The sequence below is a fragment of the Olea europaea genome, unplaced genomic scaffold (assembly GCF_002742605.1).
Source record: "Olea europaea var. sylvestris unplaced genomic scaffold, O_europaea_v1 scaffold1306, whole genome shotgun sequence".
In the NCBI taxonomy this organism is placed as follows: Eukaryota; Viridiplantae; Streptophyta; class Magnoliopsida; order Lamiales; family Oleaceae; genus Olea; species Olea europaea.
This window is the reverse complement of record NW_019230530.1, coordinates 41,009-61,642: the sequence shown is the minus strand read 5'-3', so window position 1 is coordinate 61,642 and position 20,634 is coordinate 41,009. Positions and strand designations below refer to the sequence as shown.

General features: G+C 34.6%; 1 long non-coding RNA gene across 1 annotated transcript; it reads left to right on the top strand.

The window, feature by feature from the left end:
- Positions 1 to 3,984: 3,984 nt before the first annotated feature.
- LOC111374891 lies at positions 3,985 to 5,558 on the top strand. Its single transcript, XR_002699213.1, has 3 exons — positions 3,985 to 4,021; positions 4,126 to 4,193; positions 5,529 to 5,558. It is a non-coding gene; the product is annotated as an uncharacterized LOC111374891 (long non-coding RNA).
- The last annotated feature ends 15,076 nt before the right edge of the window (positions 5,559 to 20,634 follow it).

Sequence of the window (20,634 nt, the reverse complement as noted above, 5' to 3'; positions counted from 1 at the left end):
AAAGGGAGAAGATGACCTACACGTTCGAGATGAGCAAAGGTTACTGTATTGCCTGTAGGAATATACTTCTTGCCATTGCCTTTTGGTTTAGTATTGGAATTAGAGAAATGTCGATTTATACCAACCATAGCTGGAACATTAAAATGAATTTCATGTTCAGACATGAACCATTTTAATGTTAAGGACAATTGTTGTTCCTGCATATCTTGATTAAGATCTTAATATTTGTGATAAGTTACGAAATAACATTTATATTCTAAATACTAAGGATTCTATAATGAGTATAGAAATTATAAGGCATAAATGCGATAATCTAATTATTACCAAAATCTGGCATGACAGACTTTGTCATATAGATGAAAAGTAATTCCAAAGTTACATAAAGATATGTATACTTGAGATTAATTAATTTTGACAAGTACAAATTATGCATGTCTGGCACAATGACCAAATCTTCTTTCACTTGAAAAGAAGAAAGGTCAGCATCATTACTGGTCTAATGCATAGTGATGCATTTGGACTCGTGTCAATTAATGTCAGGTAATGTTTCTCTTATTTCATCAATGATCATGTATACTTGATGAAAACTCAAACATGAAACTCTTAAAAAGTTTAAGGGATTCAAACTAGAAGTAGAGAAACAAATAGGTAAAGATACCCTCACATTAAGATTCGATCAAGTGAGAGTATTTTAAAGATAAAATCTAGATTATCTAAGAGAGAATGAGATTCTCTTGCAGTGGACTCCTCCACATACACTGCATCATAGTGGTGTACCTAAAAGGAGGAAACGTTAACTATTAGATATAATGCGATTAATAACAAGCCATGCGAATCTCCCAAAATTGTTTTGGGGTCATGCATTGATTGCAGTGTGCAACACACTAAATCATGTCCCATCTAAATTGGTTAACAGAACTCCATACGAATTATAGAAAGACAATAGTCCCAATTTATTTTATATGAAAGCTTGGGGCCATAATGCTTATTTGAAGCGCCTTAAATTGGATAAGTTTGACACTAAATCTGATAAATACGTATTTGTGGGGATATTCAAAGGAGACATTTGAATATAAATTCTATTATCATGAAAAAAATCTTCGTCTCACGATATATCGTCTTCTTCAAGAAAATGTTTACTCTATGGGAGGACAGTGGGAGCAAAATAGAACTTGAAAGAGTTCAAGAGTCCACAGATATAGTTAACCAAGTAGATAAATCCGAGTTTGATCCCATATCTGATATGGGACATATTCTTGATCAGAAAGTAAAGACTCCTGAGGACATGACAGCTCTATGTGAATATAGTATGATCATTTGACTTTCAAGAATGTGTGAATCCATGATTATTAATCAAGTATTAGTGATCCAGGATAATGAACCTGCTAGTTGCAACAAAATAAAGTCGAGTATTGACTTAAAAGAGACAGCAAGAGACCATGAAACTCGAAATGAACTCGACGTATGTAAACAAGGTTTGGACCTTGGCTAAGTCTCTTGATAGAATAAAGCCCATAAGTTTTTGTAAATAGTTTACAAGGAAAAGATCGATATGGATGGAAATATCCATATATACAAAGCAAGGCTAGAAGCAAATGTTAAGTGTTGACCTTGGTGAAACCTTTCTCATATAGCCTTGCTAAAGTCCATTCAGGTTTTGCTTGCAATAGTTGCATACCATGACTATAGGTTAAGAGAAGTCTCTTGAAGCTGAAATCTTCGATTTGATGGAAAAGTCAAAGTGTTTGATTTTATCAAATTTGAAGACGAATTGTGTTGTTTACAAGAAGATAGTGGGAGCATTGTCGTATTCCTAATATTATGGAAAACGACATCCCTATATTTCAATCGTTGAAATAATGGTTGTTAAAGGATTTATTCATGACAGATATGGGATAAGCAACTTGATCTATAGAGGAAGATCTAGAAGATTGCTTAACTCATCTCAATTTACATAGATAAAATCTTGAGAATATTTCATATGGAGAAACTAGTTTACTCTTAAGCAGTATGCTGGAAAGGTTTCGAACGTGAAGCAACCGTTGATTCAATAGTAGAAACCTAATACATGATTACTTCAAAAGTAGCAAAGAGTTGCAATCTGGATCATGATGTTCATAAATGAACTTGGAGTAGTTCCTGATTTTGCTGATCACATGTCATTATAACGTGATAACAATAGAGCCATTGCAAAAGTGAAGGAACTAAGGTTTCATCAATGATCCAAACATGTATTAAGGCGGTATAATCTCATCAGAGAGATAATACATAGAAATGACGTAAAAAAAGAACAAATTCCCACATTTAACAATATTGCAGATCCACTAACAAAGAGTTGTCGTAGCATAAACATGATAGTCATGTAGACTTATGATATTGAATACATAAGTGATTGGATCTAGTGCAAGTGGGAGTTTGTAAGTATTATGCTCTAAGTCCAATCAACTTTGGACATAAATACTTTTGATATATAATTAATGCAATTTAATGGCAGATCTATTATTTAATTAATAGACAATTAAATAAATAATAGAGTCCGTAAATTCAAATCTTCATAATTTGTTAATCACAAGGAGTTGTGATTGTGAGATACAAATTACATCTGATTGAATCTTAAATCGTCCGTGGTCGTAAGTAATAACGAGATACGGATATCGTTATTACGAATAGACCATCACGTGTAGCATTTCTTACTTGTGAAGTGAGTAGATGATCTCACAAGTTAAAGTGTGGTGACACTTAAATGAACCTGTGGATGTTTTGTTATAAAATAAAATATTGGAGACCCGCCGAGAGATTCCACATGGATAACTATCTGAGTGTCAGTGGTTAATCTCTAACGTTCGGTAGTGAAATTAGTCTTTTGACTTGAGGTCGTCATGGTACCTTATAAGAGGACAGTCATACTTTGGCAGTGTTGGATGTTGCTCTACAAAGGGCCACTAATACGACATCGTTCGGGTACGTCAAGAATCGTATGAAGGTTGTGATTGATCAATAAAGGATTTATCACTCTTAGATAGTAGGAGATTATGATCTGCGTTTCATTCAATTAAGTCGATGATGAAATCCTTGGTCAAGGTGTACTCATAAGTCGAAAAGAGGTTTTCAAATTATATTGAATTAATAAAGGAGTGAAAGATATGATCGTTAATCGAGATTGACAGACTTCCATATCTCGTAATTGATCGGATCATATTGACGAAGGGATTATAGTTTCACGGTAAACGAACGAGTTTGGTTTTGTCATACCACATGACATTTCTCGTCACATGTATTGCCCTGATACATTGCAAGATATCAATTTGGGACGGCGAGTGTGAATTGATGATAAATTAACATAGTTTTAATTTATCAATTTTGATTAGATCAAAATAATATTTTACGTCGTTAGGCATTCTGATCCGGAACCTGATGTTTGCACACAAAAGAGAATTGGAAGATTGCAATTTGTCAATTAATTAATTTAACAATCGTTAGATAAATTAATTAATTGGGTTGATTATTTATAGGCACGAACCGAATTTAATTAAATGGATTAATTAAATATTGGACCGAACCGGACCAGTCTCGTTTGGGCTTATATAAATACAAGGTTAGGATTTTCAATTCATATGGTTTTTCTCATAATTATTCTTGCTAGCACAAGAAGAGAAAACCCGAATAGTTGTAATCTTATTCTTTGTGTGGATCACCGTTGAAAACTGGACAATTGGACAGCTGTAGATGGCAAATCAAAATTGTTGGAATGAAAAGAAAAGCAAAAGGTTTACAGAATTCTTCAAAGGTACAATCTTTATCACGATTTCTATCTAAAAATAAAGGGATCCTCGGTGGGAATCGAAATAATTTTAATTTTTCGCTGTGTATGTATAAGTAGATTCCCAACATATTTCTCATACCAAACCGGGCGGAGAAGCTGGAAACGGCAGAGGAGGAAAAGAAGAAAGAAAAGAAAAGAGAAAGGAAGAAAAAGAAGAAGAAAAGGGAAAAAGATGAGGAGAAAAAGGAAGGAAAATAGGTAGTTCAAGCTTGTTTCCATTCTCCTTTCTCTATATTTTCTTCAAGAGGTAAAGGAATGATTTTATGTTAGATTTTTAGGGTTTTTACTTGTATAAATTTCAGATTTAAGAGGCTAAGAGTACAAATTGGAGCTCAAGTTTGCTGATTCTTTAATCTCCAATTTCATTAAGGTAAGAATACCAATTTTTTTGGCAAACTCTAGATTTTAAATTGGATATTGAGTAAGGATTAATTGTGAACATGATTATGGTGATGATATATTAACTTGAAAGAATGGATCTATGGAATAATATGTAAATTAGATTGGTGCAAGTGGGAATTCAAGTTTCACTAGATTAGAATAGAGAATTGTTTTTATGTTTGGGATGTAGGTAATTATGATAATTTAAAGATTAGTGAAATGCTAGAAGGTAGAATTTGTTTCAATTGTGAAGGAAACTAAAGAATATATTCAAGTGTCGAAAAGTCAAGTTCTAATATTTCATAATTAAATGTTAAGAGATACTTAATATGGGAGTTGTTAAATTAGTTATTTTACATCGTATTTCAGGTGATGACGTGAAAGCTTTACAAGGCCGGTCAATTTGACCACATTGTTATCCATAGATCTGTGAGCGGAGAATCTACGTTTTCAAAAAAAAAAAAAGAGAATATTTTCTTTTTATTTTATAGAAGCATATTAATTACATGAAATGCCTTATTTTCGAGAATTACTAAATGAGCATGATTGTTTTGAAATTATCAAAAAATAATTGATGTGATTATCTTACTCTAGTGCACTGAGGGGCTACGACCGTGTACTAGAGTCATGTATTTAGCTCTTATCCATTAAGGGGCTACGGCCGTGGATAAATGTATCCAATATACACTGAAGGGCTACAACCATGTGTAAGGGTAACTCTTATCCACTGAGGGGCTACGGTCGTGGGTAAAGGTATCTATTATGCATTGAGGGGCTACAGCCATGTATAAGGATGATTATGTTGTTTTCATTTTGTACACTAAGGGGCTACGACCGTGTACATAGTATTGATCAGACGGTTTATGTGCATATGATTTTATAGCTTTCAGATCATTAGTAGATGTTTACATGGAGTACATTTTAATGTGAATTTTAAGTATATAGATTATTAGCCTTCAACTTACGTTTCCCCGTTTACAATTTAGTTTATGGATTTCAGATTATAGAATTCAATTTATTCAGTTCTAAGAATAAAGCTTCCGACTTATAATATTGAGCAACAACAATATTCCATAGATTTTCATGAGTGCTAGATTATTTATATTCATTATACTTTGCAGTTACTTGTCTAGAATTAAGAAATAAGAATTTTATAATGCAATCATGCTTAGTTTAAAAGTGTTGCTAGATTTAAGCATTTCCCAAATATTTAATAGAGTTAGAATTTTCAGGAAATGTGCATAAATGGAAAAGTATACTTAAGTTCAATCTATCCACTAACTGAGTTACAATCTCATATTTTGTTACCCTTTTTCTTTATCAGATAGCAGCTGAGTTGAGTAGTATTGAAGCCTGTCGATCTACTGAATTGAGCCACACGTCATTAGTTGTATGGTCTACTTTATCAGATTAGGTAGTACCTGTTTCTTAGGTTACATGTAGTTTATGTTAGAAAAGGTTGTTATGAGATCACTATATGGTATATTTAGTAGATTTGAGGATTATTGATAGTAAAGCAAGAAATTTTCAAATTGTCTGTATTTTATTTTGAATAATTTGGATTTTGAGGCCCTGATGTACTTGTTTTATGTTATATGTATTGAGTTGAGGAAATTGATTATGAATCAGGTGGTTTTAGTCCATATTTTAGAGGAGACTCTATCAAAATTCATTAAAAATTTCCTCACAGTCAGACAAGTCATGGTTGCCTTAGTGGTGGGTCTAGCACTTAACTGATATCTATCATCGGCGCACGACATGTGTCGGTTCCATTAAGGTAATTCAGGACGGGTCGTGTCAATAACAATGTGTTTATCCATGAAGCGAATTACCAAATGTGGATTGTCAACCCAATATTGATTAAGAAGAACAACGGGAATTGGAGAATATTATAGATTTCATCGATCTCAACAAAACCTATCCCAAGGATAGCTTCTCCTTCCTGAGGATAGACCAAATAGTTAATGCTACAATTGGACATGAGCTACTTAACTTCATGGGGGTTATCCAAATTCCAATGTACGAACTTAACCAGGAAAACACTTCTTCCATCACTAATTGAGGTCTCTATTGCTATAAGATTATGTCCTTCGGTCTCAAAAATGTTGGAGCCACATATCAATACCTTGTAAATATCATTTTCTCTAAACAAATTGGTAAAACCATGGAAGTGTATATTGATGATATGTTTGTCAAAGGAAAAGTAGCAAAAGATCATGAACAGTACATGGCTGAGATGTTCAAAATTCTAAGGAAATACAAGATGAAATTAAATTCAATCAAGTGCGCCTTCAGAGTAGATTCAAGAAAATTCGTAGGTTACATGATAAATCAAAGAGGGATTGAAGCAAATCTAGAAAAGATACGAGTCATCATTGAGATGAGAGCGCCTATCTTCCCAAAGGAAGTTCAAAGCATCATCGGTAGTAGAGCTGTGCTCAACCATTTTATTTCCAAGTCCAAAGATCGATGTAGACCTTTTTTCGAGATGCTACAAAGGAGAACAAAGTTTAAGTGGACTCCAGACTACCAGAATTCTTTTGAAGAACTTAAAAAAACAATTAGCTCAACCATCGGTCATCTCCAAACCCAATGTAGGAGATAAAGCTATATACAATGTAGAGCTACATCACTTTCCCTTAGAAACATTGGTCTATGCAAGATCATGGCAGCTAGGTAATTGAGGCCCTTTTTCTTGGAGCATGCAATCAAAGTTTTAACGAATTATCCTATAAAGAAATTTCTGCAAAAGCTCGATACTTCAAGGCAGATGGTAAAGTGGACAGTCAAGCTAGGTTAGTTCAACGTAAGCCACAACCTTCGCACTACAATAAAAGAACAAGTGTTAGCTAATTTTATTACGGAATATATACTGACCTACAAAAGATCAATTACATGACACCCTATGGGAGCTTTTTGTCGACAGATCTTCCATTGAATCTCGATTAGATGCAGGATAGTACTTATCAGCCCTGAATACCATTTTTTTTTTGTAAGGCCGTTATGTTTGACTTCAAAGCTTCAAACAACGAAGCTGAATATGAAGCACTCATAGATGGAGTGAGCATAGCAATGGAATTAAAGATCTTCAACATACAAGATTAATGAAACCTATAAAGCAAAAGAAGACTGAATGAACGACTACCTTTGAATTGTCAAAAAGAAATTTGAAAAACTTTTGGGCCATCCGTGTTAGGCAAATTCCAAGAACTTACAACAGCCATTTTCTCTGCCTTGGCTAGGCTGGCAACAAGTTGCAAAATAGAAGAATTGAACAGTATACCTATGAAGAGACTCCAGCACTAAGCTATTGAAAAACAAGGAATAGTTTCCATGATCATTGACCCAAAGCCTACCTGAATAGATGAATTACCTTATACCTCAAAACAGGGTTGTGCCCCAAAGACCCCATAGAAGCTCGAAGGTTACGGATATGGGTATTTCTGGCCAACCTTAAACAAAACACCCTAGATTTTTAAGAAAATGTGACAAGTGCCAATGACAAGCTCCCATCATTAAAGTAACACTAGAAAAGCTGAGCTCAATAGTTAGTCCACGACCGTTCTCCAATTGAGGATGATTTGATTGGCACAATGTCTATAGGGAAAGATAGAACCAAGTTTTCCATTGTAACAGTGGATTAATTTACCAAGCAGGCTGAAGTTGAGCCCCTTGTCATATTTACTAAACAAAAGACAACAGATTTTATATGATGTAAGATTTTCCTTTTTCAATTACAGCAAATTTTTAATTGCATCATTGAATAACGTGAGTTGAATTTTATATCCCCAAGAAGTCAAATTCTATGTTACTTCTAATATATAATGCAATGATAAAAAAAAATAATCATCATGGTAGACGTAGGACCTCCTTCTCAATTAGGATATCAAAATTTTAAGCATTATTGGAGTAAGATTCGATCAAGTGCTTGTGAATTACTCACTTTAATGGACCATTCATTTTTATACATTGATAGCTCTCTTATATTATATGACTCCATGATGCAGGAGCAACCCCAATTTGGCTAAAAGCTCTCTGTTGATATGTTAGAAAGAAAAAGCAAAATATTTTATGATTGAAATAAAATAACAACCAATTCGAGAAAATAATTTAAATATTTGAGGAGATCAATTAAATTAGTCGCTTTATTTACCCTTTTGATCTAAATATGAGAGAAAATGTAACCTCGTGAAAATAAATGTTAATTATTATACATGTACGTAAATAGTGAAATGCATATTTGAATGTGAGTATTAGAATTACAACTGCATAAATGAAGATGAATGCAAAGAAGATACATGAGTTAATGTGAATGTTAATGAATTTAGAATTAATACCATGAAATGTATACGTGACAATGAATGTTAAATCATTTATGCTAAATGAATATAATTTGATTTCCAGTTAAGTGGAATTTGATGCTAATTAGCATGCATGGAAACGAATAATAAACTGCATTCTTGAAGGTGAAATTCTAATTAAAATATCATTAGAATTAATAAGACTGAAATGCATAAATAAAGATGAATATTAATTAAATGAATGTAAATGTTAATTAATTGAGAATTAAATACAATTTTTTTTTTTAAAAAAGGAAGATGTGATATTATTAAAATGATTGAATTGTAATAGGGCTAGAATCGTCCAAAAAAGATTTTCACTTGATGTCATCATCGTCATTGTTGTTGTTGAAATTCTAATTAACTTACAAGTAGAATTAATAACACTGAAATGCATAAATGAAGATGAATATTAATTAAATGAATGTAAATGTTAATTGATTGAGAATTAAATACATATTGTAAAAGGAAAAAAAGTACTATTGAAATAATTGAATTAAAAGGAAAAAAAAGTACTAGTGAAATAATTGAATTGTAATAGGGCTAGAATCATTCAAAAAATGATTCTTATTTGATGTGATATTTAGCCACCGTTTGACCCCATTATTTGAAATTTTAATGGTTGTAATACTAGTTTTCTAAAGAATATGCGTTAATAAAATTTTAAAAAAATGGAATTACGGGTAATATTATTGAATTGAAGAATGTGTGATTGATAAAAAGAGAAAGAAAAATGAATTATAATTTTAATGAATGCCAAAAAGACTTAATATATTATAGAAATTTAATATGTTATTGACGTTTTGATTTGGATTTAAATCTTGAATTTTGGTTGCTTCAGTTTGTAAATCAGTTCACCCTCTTGATCTGTCATTTCTGTTCAGTCTGATCATTAATATAAGTCTGACCTGTTTCTCTCATTTCCTATCTATTTCTCAACGCCTCATATTTCTATTGTTTCTATTCTGTTCTACATCAATTTGGCAAGTAGTAGACAAGAGAGTTAAAATAAAAACCTCTTAGTCTCACTTGGTGGCTCTTAATTTACTTCTAACTTGATTGGTTATAATTAAGGTTTATTTGACCTTTTAAAGTTCGTATTCTTTAACTCTTTAATGAACAATAGAGATTGACTCTATTTTATGAGCGATATCTGTTACGTGTTGTCATACTTGGTCAACCTACGTGGGCCTATAGCTCACTCAATCTGAACCACGTGGCGCTCTAGTCGAGGTGGTTTGTATATCCGAGGCCTTCACGCCGAGGCCTATGAAGATAGCCGAAACCCTAAAGCGGAAGTACTACATGAGTGGCAGAAACCCCGAATCCGAAGCTGAAGCAGAAGCCCCCGAACCAAAAAGGAACGTCTTCCATGGTCACTTTTTCCAAGAGATCTTCTACATAAAGATCTTGCTAGAATGATTGATGGAACGTTTGTCATGAATATACATGTCAAGTCTTGTTATTAGCATGGGGGTTCTGCATAAGCAATAAATGTGCAGCAAGATAGCAAGTCAAGGATGATGCCTAAGATTGGATGTTTGAATTAAAGAGATGAGGCCACGTGCCACCTCATCTAAGAACTGTCATTTCACATGTAACACTATAAATACTTCCCTTGTATAATATTGAAGGACTAATGCAAGAATCAATACAAGAAACCACACTTTACTCTCTCTTTCATATTATTTTACAACACAATATGAGTTCATACATGCTTACATTCACATTTGCGAGCACCGATTGGTGATTATTATACAATCGGATTACGAACATCCCGCTGGATTCCGAATGTACTCGTCCCGTGTCATTGAGCTACTCCCACGCCCCTAAAGATGTTCGTTCCAGACCGTCCACGTGTCTTAGCGTGTATGACATTCGCTTACGTGTGCGCGGATGGGTCCGGCATCTATTGGCAATACTTTTCGGGGTCAACAATATCATTTTGTTTATTATTATTGTAAATATGTACAAAGATTCTTCTAGCAATATTGTTTCTACAACCTTCCAGACAATTATTGTAAGCTTCATTCATTTCCATTTCTCAACATATTTCATGTTCTGCAAAATTCCATTTATGTTCTAAATCAAATTGACGAGTAATATATAAAAGAGTTAAGAGAAACTACAATTCTTTATAAATCCCACAAATAAAATTGCGAAGTAATATCAAGACTCTTAGTATCACTTGATAGCATTTAGTTTACTTTTCACATGGTAAAAAAATGAGGCCGGTTTTAGGGGCAAGATTAGGAATTTGTTATTGGAGCGTTGATTTATTATTATTATTATTATTATTATTATTATTATTATTATTATTATTATTTTCTTTAAAAAGAAGTCATTGTACTTCATTGCATACTAAAAAACGTCAAGATTCAAGTGAAGTACATATGTGCTCGTTGAGAAAGTCAAAGTCGAAAATCTTTTTCCTTTTATTGTCCAAAATTAATATTCAGGCTTCTTGTTTCACACTCTCTACGTATTCGCCACACCGTCCGACTGGTTTTAATCATATCCTTACTTTCATCAATCTAAAATTGATCGTACAGTGTAAAAAAAGGCTTTTATACAAGGAAAAAAAAAAAAAGAAAATTCATAGTCTCAGTGGACCAAAACTTTTCAACAAAATTTACATGTAATTTTGTAAAGTTCTCTTCAAGTTAATAAAAATTGATATAACCACTTTCAAAAAATCGCACATCAAGTTACTACTCATAAAGTTTGTATGCGTTAATTTAGGTTCATACACTAGCAATATTAATAATCATTATTAGATAATATAGTTTTAGCTTTAAGGCACTTACTGTTGGCGTGAGTTGTTAGAAATCTTTTTCTAGAAACATAAATCATATATAATTGTATCATTTTAAGGAAACAGAATTAGACAATTATGTGTAGAATCAATTAATTAGCTACAGATTTGTGATTATTCTAAATTAGGAGTTTTTTTTTTCCTATATAAACTCTGTAACCCACCTATTGAATGTATGAATGAAAATTACCTCTTGTGCGTATTGTGACATTGTATCAGAGCAGGACACACGATCCTGGTTCCTCTTCTCCAAGTTACCTGTAGCCCGGTTCTTGTGAACATTTTCACAAACACATGGAAGACCCCAACTTCATCACCGATCCCAACCAATCTTCACCTAATTCTAATGCTATACTTACAGATATTTCCACCAAAATTTCTGAAGCCTTAACCAAGACACACATATCAGCCCCACTCACTGAAAATTCTCCCCAGATTGGTATCAAACTGAATGATACAAACTATGGCCTATGGTCCCAAGTTATGGAAATGTATATTTCCGGGAAAGATAAACTGGGTTACATTAATGGAGATACACCTCCACCCCTACCAACTGATCCCTCTTTCCGAAAATGGCGAACTGAGAATGCCATTATCAAGGGATGGATTATCAATTCGTTGGACCCTGTTCTGATTGGCAATTTCATTCGTTTCCACACTGCTAAGGAAGTTTGGGATGCTATTGCCACTACATACTTTGATAGGAATGATAAATCCCAAGTCTATGATCTTCAACGAAGGGTGAGTCGCCTAAGACAAGCAGGCGGATCTGTGGAGAAATATTACACTGAACTGCAGGGGTTGTGGCGCGAAATTGACTTCCGTCGCCCAAATCCAATGAAGTGTGCCGCTGACATCCGCCACTTCAATAATTTGACCCAGGAAGACAGAGTTTACACCTTCCTTAATGGGCTCGATGAACGTCACGATAGCATCCGTAGTGAAGTTTTGCAGATGGACCTGTTTCCTACCGTTGAGCAGGCGTATGCGTACGTCCGTCGTGAGGCACTGCGACAAGCAGTCATGGTTTCTACAGACTCCGACAATGGTCTTCCTGGAGCGATCTTGGCAACCAAAGGCATGAAGATGGGATCATTTGCTGTTGCTGGAATAAATTCTTTAAAGGGAGACCCAAATAAAAGTGGTGGAGGCCCAAATAAAAGTGGGCCAAATAAGTTAAAGGGTTTGGATGAGGAAATTAAGTGTTCATACTTCATACTGTGGAAATAACAAGCACGCACAAGAAAACTGCTTTAAACTTAATGGATACCCCGATTGGTGGCATGAGTTGCAGGAAAAAAAGAACAAAAATGGGATGGGCACCAATAACCGAATAGGCAAGGCGGCCGTGGCAACATCTGACTCTCAACTATCTTTGATTCCTGAAAATGATTTTTTTCAGGATACGGACCCCTCATCAGAACCAGGTAATTTTGGTTCAACTTGTGTTACATCCTCTAGTGACAAGAATAATAATTTATGGTTACTTGACTCCGGGGCAGCTAACCATATGACTTATGATGAAAGAGATTTTATTCAAAGGACCTCACCTCGACGCAACAGGGTTGCGAATGCAAATGGAGTTATTTCCCCAGTCACCGGGGCTGGCTCTGTATCTCTGTCTCCCTCTCTACATTTATCCCACACTTCACTTGTTCCATCACTCTCACATAAATTATTGTCTGTAAGCCAAGTGACGGCTAAATTAAATTGCGTGGTACTTATTTGTCCAACCTTTTGTCTTCTTCAGGATATTCTCACCAAGGAGATACTTGGGCGTGGTACTAAGAGAGAGGGGTTATACTACAAGGAGGATTTCAGTGTCGGTCGCACTCATCATGTTCAGAGTAATGTGAAGGAAAGACAGATTTGGATGTGGCATCGTCGTCTTGGGCATCCATCAGTCGGTTATTTAAAGCATTTATTACCTAGCCTTTTTTCGAATAAGGAAGTTTCTGATTTAAAATGTAATACCTGCATTTTAGCGAAAAGTCAACGCACTTCTTATCAATCAAGCATGAATAAAAGTAGTATTCCTTTTTCCCTAGTACATTCTGATGTGTGGGGCCCTTCACCTACTGCTACAAGGTTTGGGGTTCGTTGGTTTGTTACATTTATTGATGACTGTACTCGCATGACCTGGCTCTATCTACTAAAAAATAAAGATGAAGTGTTCAAAGTATTTCAGTCATTCCATGCCATGATTCAAACTCAGTTCTCTGCCAAACTAAGAGTTCTTCATTCCGATAATGGTGGTGAATTTATCAACCAACAGTTTCGCACTTACTTTGAACAACATGGTCTCATTCATGAGACGTCTTGCCCTCAAACCCCTCAACAAAATGGCGTTGCTGAACGAAAAAATCAACATATTCTTGAAACTGCAAGAGCTCTCCTTCATGGAACCTATGTTCCAAACTGTTACTGGCCTGATGCAGTGTCCACAGCTGTATACTTACTCAATCGGATGCCCTCTAAAGTCTTAAATTTTAAGACTCCACTCCAGGTCCTATCATCCCATGTTGCTCTACCACCAACTCTAATGTTCTCTCCTTGAGTATTTGGTTGTGTGGCCTATGTACATCTTCACAGGAATCAATGGACAAAACTTGACCCATGTGCTCTCCGATGTCTTTTTGTGGGATATGCTACACATCAAAAGGGCTATCGGTGCTATGATCCATCCTCCAAACGGACCTATGTAACTATGGATGTTACCTTCTCGGAGTCTGACACATTTTTTGCTCCAACATCCAATTCTCCTCTTTAGGGGGAGACAAGGGATGAAGAGTTGAATTGGTCGAAGTTTGAGTGGTCAAATAATACTGAGATAGAGACAGCTCCGATAGATATTGACTTAAGGAATGATATGACTCAAGATCTGGAACCAACTGTAGAAGCTGAACCAAACTCCACCGAACCAGAGCCCCCTTTCTCTTCAGTATCCGCAGGCCCATCTCCTGAGAATATCTCTGAGGTAAGCACTCCTTCACATATAAGCAATTTAGATACTCCTGGTGGCTATAATTTACCTTTCAGGCATAATCGAGGCAAACCGCCAAGCAGATACTCTCCAGACATTGAAAAACGAAGATCAAGATATCCAGTTGCCAACTATGTATCCACCACGAAGTTATCTGATCCACTGAAAGCTTTTGTACATGTTCTCTCTTCTAATCATGTTCCAACAGGAATTCAGGATGCCTTATCAGATTCCAAATGGACTCAGGCAATAAAAGATGAGATGGAGGCACTAGTAAAGAATAACACGTGGATACTAGTTCCATTACCTGAAGGAAAGAAGACAGTAGGATGCAGATGGGTATTTTCCATCAAACACAAGGCAGATGGATCCATTGAGCGGTACAAAGCAAGGCTAGTCGCGAAGGGGTATACACAGACATATGGGATAGACTACCAAGAGACGTTTTCACCAGTTGCTAAACTAAACATTGTTAGAATACTATTGTCCCTCGTTGCTAATCTTGACTGGCCACACATCAACTTGATGTGAAGAATGCATTTCTTCATGGCGACCTTGAAGAGGAAGTCTATATGGACCTCCCTCCGGGCTATACAGGGTCTTCACAAAATGTCGTGTGTAAATTGCAGCGAGCATTATATGGCTTGAAACAATCACCTCGAGCATGGTTCGGACGATTTAGTGTGGCAATGAAGAAATATGGGTTCAAACAGAGTGACTCAGACCATATACTCTTTCTTAAGCATAATGGAGGCAAAGTAACTGCATTGATAGTGTATGTGGATGACATGATTATCACAGGGGATGATAAAAAAGAGATATCCAAAATTCAGAAACAGCTGGCGTCTGAGTTCGTGATAAAGAACTTGGGAGGCCTCAAGTATTTCCTGGGAATTGAAGTGGTTAGATCAAGACAAGGTATATTCCTATCCCAAAGAAAATATGTGCTAGACTTGCTGACTGAGGTGGGGATGTTGGAATGTAAACCAGCAGATACTCCTATCACTCAAAACCTTAAGCTGAGTGAGTGTTCTGATCAAGTGCCAACGGATAAAGGGAGATATCAAAAATTAGTTGGCAAACTTATATACTTGTCTCATACTCATCCAGATATTGCCTATGCCGTAAGTGTAGTTAGCCAGTTTATGCATAGCCCTAGCAAAGACCACATGGATGCTGTGACTCGAATACTTCAATATCTAAAGTCCTCACCAGGAAGGGGACTGATGTTTTCAAAGAATGATCACTTGAAAGTTGATGGCTATACAGATGCATATTGGGCGGGGAACATTTCAGATAGGAGGTCTACCTCAGGCTACTTCATGTTTGTAGGCGGTAATCTCGTTACATGGAGAAGTAAGAAGCAAAAAGTGGTATCATTATCGAGTGCTGAAGCGGAGTTTCGTGGAATGGCAAAAGGACTTTCTGAACTCCTCTGGATCAGAAAACTGCTCACTGAACTTGGCTTTGCTCCTATTACTGAGATGGATCTATATTGTGACAACAAAGCTGCCATTGCCATATCTCATGACCCGATTCAACATGATAGAACAAAACATGTGGAAATAGATCGACACTTCATCAAGGAAAACTTGGTAGTAAAGACAATTCATTTCCCTTTTGTAAAGTCCGAGGATCAACTAGCAGATATACTCACAAAGGCAGTTTCAAGCAAGGACTTTCACAACTCACTTGATAAGTTGGGCATCAGAGACCTGTATGCATCAACTTGAGGGGGAGTGTTGGCGTGAGTTGTTAGAAATCATTTTCTGGAAATATAAATCATATATAATTGTATCATTTTAAGGGAATAGAATTAGGCAATTATGTGTAGAATCAATTAATTAGCTACAGATTTGTGATTATCCAAAATTAGGAGTTTTTTTTTCCTATATAAACTCTGTAACCCACCTATTGAATGTATGAATGAAAATTACCTCTTGTGTGTATTTTGACACTTACCATAAACAATAGACTACAAAGAAAAAAAGGGTTAGGAATTTGAGCCGATCAAATTAGAAATTGAACTTAAGTTGATTCTTAGGATTGGAATTTGAAATTGAATTTATTACATTGGAGTGACATGGCTTGCGGATCTTGTTATGGGCTAAATGAGCAATTGGACATTAGGCTGTACCAGGTGTAAATTAATTCAAGGGAAAACTACCTCAAACCTACATTTAGAGTTTTGGTTTCAGAAATGAGGCATTAATTATATTTTTTCAATAATCACTAATCAGATCTGAATTATTTTTTTATTATAAAAAATTATATATATACCCCTCTATTACCATACCCAACCTATACATTTGTGTATGTTTATATATACTGTGTGATTATCACCCCCATCCTCACTACAATTATCTCTCTCTCTCTCTCTCTCTACAAATGAAAAATAACTCCCCCTTCTATCTATACAAATCATATTTGTTAGTCTTTTCCCGTGATTACTCCTTAAAAAAAATAGAAAAAGAGAGCTTTTTATATTTTGCTGCAATATTGTGTGTGTGTGTGTACACACACATATATGAGTGATTATATGCATGGTGAAAGGGTCGTCAATTGATTTGCTTGTAGAGGAGCGGTGTGGTGCCAATTGCGGTGTAGTGGCTGTTGGAGATTTTATCTTGAAGAGGAGAGAAAGGAGAAGAAACGATAAATTAAAACCAGGAATGTGAAAATAGAAATGAAGGCCCAAACACGTGATTGTTGTCCTCAAACTATATTTACCTCCACTCGTATACAATTTTGGTGCTTATAGGGTTCCTTGAAAAATGGTTTAAAGAATTCTAACACTTAAGCACTGGTGTAATTCTCCAAAACTTTAAGAACACAAGGGGGAAATTTGAATATGGAAGAAAGCAATACTTTGATCTCTATTTTGTGGAAATGAATATTGGTATCAAGTGTTTTTCATTGTGTTTGCATTGACCATTGATCACCTATATATAGGCTTTGATCAGTTCTCACGAAAACGTACCAAAGTTATAATGAAATGTTACCAAAATTTGAATCAAAATGGTCATAAATAGTTAAAATTTTCTTTTATGCTAGTTCAGTTTAACACGGCCCCTACATTTTTGTAAATAGCCATTCAACCGCATGCTTCTTTGGCCTATGTGACTGTATAGGCCAAAATCTTGCCCTTCATTTCCATTTCATTCCACACACCTCACTTATGGATTTCAAACAACAATTCTCGTCAGTCCCCCACTTGTTCAAAAATTCAATAAGTCTCATATTCAATGTTAACAATACTTATGCATATGGACTAGATATCTTTCGATTTGAATCCAATCATAGTATGAACCTAACAAAGTAAAGTCTGAATCAAAGGTTGCATGAAACTTTGAATCATTTATTTTATGTGACAATACCGATAAGAACACAGATACAAGTATTATGTGTTCTCAAGTTTCTCAAACTCGCTTAGCACTAGTATAACTTTGTGCTTATCCTTTTCAATACACTTTTAAGAAAGAAACTCCAACTCTCTATTGAAGCGGCATCACCTCGAAATTTATTTAGATGAAGTTCTTCCAGTATTTTTGCTATTTTTAGATATACTTGTACTTAATACTGAACTTCATTAAGAGCTTCAAGCTCAACCCTCACTTCTTTAACAACCAACATTACTTATTAGGATAGGTTATCGCGAATTTAAATAATGTTGAAACTATCTACATATCAAATAACTTATTGTTACCCTTTAAACTCATGAATTACCTTTTGAGTAATGACAGATAGCATTACTGTCATTGTGGACCTTCTAGTTGAGGCATTTCAAACCCATCTTACTTGAAGTAGACAGTACTAAATCTCTATTTAGAGCTTTAGTTAAAGGATATACTAAGTTCTCGATTACTTTACATAATTTAGAAAAATTATTTTATCCTTGATTAATTTCCTTATGTAATCATGTCTAAGACTTATATGTCTAGACTTTCCATTGTATACCTCATGATATGATTTTGCTAACGTTGTTTAATTATTGCACATGAGAGATATTGATGATATACTCTTCAGTTCCAAAAGTATCTCATAAAGGAGATAGCTTAGCTTCTTTCCCGATTTCTAATAGTGCTACAAATTCAGATTTTATAGTTGAGTGTGTTATACATGTCTGTTTCTTTGACTTCCAAAAAATTGCACCTCCTCCAAGAGTGAACACCCAACTTGAAGTTAATTTACTTTCACCTGTACTAGATATCTAACAAGCATTAGTAAATTATTCCAATACTGCAAGGAATTTAGTGTATTATAGGCCTAAGTTCTAAGTTTTCTTTAGACATCCAAGAACCCTTCCAATGGCTTTCCAATAATCATTACTTGGATTACTAGTAAACTAAGTTTACTAATTACAAAGGCTATGCCCAATCTTGTAGATTAAATTGCATAAATAAGACTCCCAATAGCACTTGCATATTCTAATTGAGCAATTATCGTTCCATTATTCTCTACAAGCTTTGAATTTGGATCAATTGGGGTACTATATTCCTTCGTTCAAATGTTTGAACTTATTTATCACATTCTCGATATAATGTGATCGACTTAGATAGTAACCCCCACTAATCTTAGTGACTTTGATACCCATTATCGTATCTACCTTCCCAAAATCCTTCATTTGAATGTGGAAGATAGAAACCTCTTTGTTTCTTCTATTCCCGTGTGATTACTCTTAATCAACATGTCTTCAACATACATATGAATATTACATAATTATGACATACTTTAGAATACAAATAGTTATCTACTCTATAGTGTTTAAAACCAAATGATATTTTAGCTAAGTCAAATTTCTCATGCCATTTTTTGGTTGGCTGCTTCAAACCGCATGGTGATTTTACCAACTTGCACACCTTGTGTTCATTTTCGAGTAGAGTAAACCCTTCAAATTGTTCCATATAAGCTTTCTCATCGAGATCCTCATTCAAGAATGTCATCTTGACATTCATTTAATGAACATGCAAGTGATGTATGGAAGCTAAAGCGAATGATATCATAATTGGTGCTATTCTAGCTACCGGTGCCTAAGTATAAAAATAGTCAATTCTTTTATTTTGTCGATATCCTTTGACTACTAATCTAGTCTCAAAGGTATTAAGAAAACTATCAACGTTATACTTTCTCTTAAATACCCATTTACACCAATATGTTTGGATTCAGGTGGTGAATCGACAAGCTCACACGTATTGTTTGACATTATTGAATCCATTTCATTCTTAATTACATCTTTTAAAAAGATACTGTCACGTGAAGCCATAGCTTCTTCATAAGTTTTAGGATCGATTTTCACTTGTAGAACAAAATGAATTATTCTTACAACATTCACCTAATTTTCCTCTATTGGTAAAAGGAAATAAGTTGAGAGTCAATTTCGTCCGTTCACAAAACTTCTCAATCCAAGTTCTTTTGCTTCTTCATGGCTCAATAGACTCATCAACATCTTTAGAAGATGTTTTATCTTGTGTTCCACTTGAGTTAGGGATATCTTTATGATTTTCCCACAATTCATTATTCAAAGATAGCGATTCTCAAAAAACTCTACATCACTGGATTCACTAATCACATTGGTCTCCAAATTCAACAATTTGTTTGATTTGCTATTTGCAGCATATCCAATAAAAGCACATTTATTTCCTCTTGGACCTAATTTAGTCCTATTAGGGTTTGTGTTCTTGCAATAAGCATGACAACCCCATACTTTAAAATATCCAATGTTCGATTTTCTTTCTTTTTCATAATTCGTATGAAGAGACCTTTGTATGTTTGGAAAGAATCCTATTTAATATTCTACATGCACTCAATAAAGTTTCACCCCAAATTAAATGGTAACTTAGCATAAGTTAACATGGTATTTATCATTTATTAAGATCTATTTTTTCTTTCAGCCAAATCATTTTATTCAGGTGTCCTAGGTGCAAAACATTGAATAATACCATATTGTTCACAAAACAAGTTAAAATCGCTAGAGAAGTATTCACCACATCTATCACTTATTAGAATCTTTATTTTCTTGTTTAAGTGTCTTTTAACTTCATTCTTACATATTTTAAACATATCAAAAGCCTCATATTTATGCCTCGTCAAATAAACATATGTATACCTAGAGAAATCATCAATGAAGATAATAAAATACCTATTTTCACATAGAGTTAACTTGCCATTTAATTCACAAATATCTGTATGAATTAATTCCAAGATGCTGAAGGTTCTTTTAATACTTTGATATTGATATGGCTATTTAATCATCTTAAATTCTACACATGTTTACACTTAAAAGTATCATTTT